Raw genomic sequence first — 3,058 nt, 5'->3', positions numbered from 1 at the left:
GGTAATAAGAAGCGTGGCTGGAGTCGGCGTCACACAACGCAGCGAGCGGCACAATGCTCGTGGTAGCCGTGGGCTGCTCGGGTGCTGCTGGAGAGGTACCAGGTCGCTGGTGAGGCACTGAGCCGATACCCAGCGGGTTCAGGTGATTAAACGAGTGGAGAAAGGGCCACGGCGGTGGAGGAGGAGGAGGGTGAGCGGGCTGGGGCCGGCCGGGGATCCCAGCCAGGCAGGAGCCCCACCAGCCCTTCTCCCGCGTTCTGCATCGCCGGACGAGGACCGACGGTGATGACTTGGGAATCTGTTCACTTTCTGCCCAAATCACGTGGTTTGAGGGCAGATGTTGAGTCGAGGAGTTTGAGGGAATTCCTTTTCTGGTTTTCCCCTTCCCGCTGGCGCGGCCGAGCCGGGGCTCTGCTCCCCACCGCCACCAGGGATGCGCGAGGGAAGAGCCCCGGCCCCGAAACCCACTGGCGGTGGGCAGGAAACGCGGAGGGGAGTCACAAAAGGCTATTGCTGTGCCGGGGGCCGGGATGTCGGGTGGTCTGCTGTCTGCAGGTCGCGTCTTTCCCACGGTAGCATCCCCCGGAGCGGGCAGAGCCGCGGTTCCTCATCCATCCTCTCTCTGCCCCTCCACCGCCTCCTCTTCCCACCGCTGCCACATCAGAGGTGCTGTTGCCACTCATTTTTTTTTTTTTTTTTTTTTTTTCATTTTGGAAATGGTTTCCAGCCGATTTCAAGCTTGTGAGTTGCCACGTGGTCGATTGATAAGCAGATAAAGACTTTAGAAACAGGGGCTTGGGAGAAATTAGCCTTAATTGGGCATTTATTAGTGTAACAACGTTGCATTGTGTGATTAAAAAGAGGAAGGGAGCATTGCGTCGGTATTGATTTCAGTGGCAAGATGAAGTTAATAATGTACAACTCCTAACGAGATTTGAGTGGCAAACACTAATACCGGTGTGCGGCGACTATAGTCATTACTCCTTCTCCGTTATGTTATGCAAAAGTGTTATGAGCAGCTCGGTGTCATGAGAGCTGAAATTAAAGCCGGGGATAATTACGGCGCTGAGCTGAGCGAGGGGGTGCTGTTGAGGCAGGGCAGAGAGCGCCCGTGGGAGGCTTTGTGCCCTCCGGGTGCGTTCCCAGCACGGAGGGAGTCTGCAGCACTCACGCCATGGAAAAACCTCTTCTTTCCTGGTGCGACGCCGGCGGAGGCACTGGGAGGGCAACGAGCACCCAGAAATCCACCCCGGGTTCACAAAGTTTGTCCTCGAACAGAGAAGCAGCCGCTTTCCCCCACCTGCAAACGCCATCTTTCAGCTGAAACACTGTTATGAAGTTTTTACTAGAAGCGTCAGGGCAAACGCTGCGATTTTTACAGCGCGGCTATTCCGAAACGCGCTGCTGGGAAACCGCGTCGGGGCAGTTATTGCCCCCCGTGAAGAGATTTGGGCTCAGAAATTTTCATCTTTTGTTCTTTTTCTTGGGGAAGGAAAAGCAAATGTCTGCTTTTCCACGGGCATCGCTTTGAAGCCAGGTGTATTCATTCCCGCGTGCCCCGTCATAAGGGAGCGTACGGTCAGGGGGCCGCCTGGCTGCCACGTCCAGAGCAGGCGGTTGCCCACCGGCTCCGTTTCCCTTGGAAGCCTCTGGTGCCACACGCAGCACCTTTTCCTTCATAGCTTGCTTAAATAAGGGAAAATTAAAAATAATCATCGTCAACTGGAGGGTTTTTTTTGAGTAAGAGGCATGGAAGTTGTCAGAGCAGTCCTCGGAGCAGATCTGCCGAATTATGAGTTTGGGCGAGAGAAGGCGGTTAATCTGTCTCCGTCCGACGGGTGCGGGTGGGTGTTATTAAAGCCGTCCGAGAGCTGACGCCGGAGGCAAGCGCTCATCCCCGCCGAATTACCAGCGGGAGGAAAATCATCTTTGTCTCCCTCTCGCAGTCTGGCCGAGAGCGGCTCCGCGTTTTAAAGAGCGGAACAATCTGATAAGGAAAGCAGAAGGCTCTTGGGAGAGCATTTGAGGTGAGAGACGGAGTTTGAACGTGACAGCAGGAGAGGGAGTCACGGGGTGGCCGCGACAGCGCGTGTCCGCCCGGCTCAGCCGACGCCGGGAGCTTCACCTTCCACCTGTCCTTATCCTAAAAAAGCCTTTTCTGACCGAACCTTTACTGCTGCCGGAGGCCAACTCGCTCTTATCCCACAGCTGCCGTTGCCCCGCACCAGGAGTTTCTGTCTGGGAATGGGTCCACGTGATGGATTCGTGTGCTGACGGTGCTTCTGGAAGCGTCAGTGCTTGAGGCATCTGCTGTGGCATCCCGGCATCCATCCTACCCCCTGCAGATGGTGACCAGCGATGGGCGTTTGCTGTGATTGTACCCTTTTCTTTGTGCGTTGGTCGCCAGGTTGGCTTTTAGAAACTACCGCAGGTTCCAGCACGTGTAGGACACCCCCGGAGTGGGACAGCCCGAAGCCGCTGTGGGAAATGTCAGTCTCGGTCACCTCTTCTGGGCAACAGCAACGACAGCGCAGACCTTCCTCCTGCAGCGGGATGCAGTTTTTCCAAACCTGAGATCCTCCGGAGCCCGTCGGTGCAGAAGCAGGACGGAACATTCTCGGCGTTGTTCCGCGCCGCTGCCGGCTCGCCCGTCAACCGGGCGGACCTTTGTCGGTCCAAGCGTGGGGTGAACCCCCTCCGTCCCCGGGGAGGTCGTGGGGGTTCTGGGGAAGCACAGGGAGGACCAGACTGTGCGTTTGTCAGCGTATGTCACGCATGACAGCCGGAGCCGACCCCGACGTGTGCGGCTGTGCCGCTGGAGGCGACTGCCCACGCGCGTTTTCCCACGGGAATGTGTGAATCCCAGCGGAGGGCAAAACTTGTGCGCCGGCCTTGTGCTTCATAGGTGTGTTTAATGAACGTTTGCGGCCGGTTATATCCACAGAGACGCTAATCGGCCTCAGCTACTGCCTGATTACTTTCTTTTCCCCGGTTTAGGTGCTGCTTTTCCCCACATCCTCCTCCCGTGCCTTCCCTCCCTGCCCGACGGGAGCCGGGG

This window comes from Charadrius vociferus, unplaced genomic scaffold (genome assembly GCF_000708025.1).
Source record: "Charadrius vociferus isolate BGI_N301 unplaced genomic scaffold, ASM70802v2 scaffold1039, whole genome shotgun sequence".
NCBI lineage: Eukaryota > Metazoa > Chordata > Aves > Charadriiformes > Charadriidae > Charadrius > Charadrius vociferus.
The sequence above is the reverse complement of the archived record's forward strand: the minus strand, read 5'-3'. Positions refer to the sequence as shown.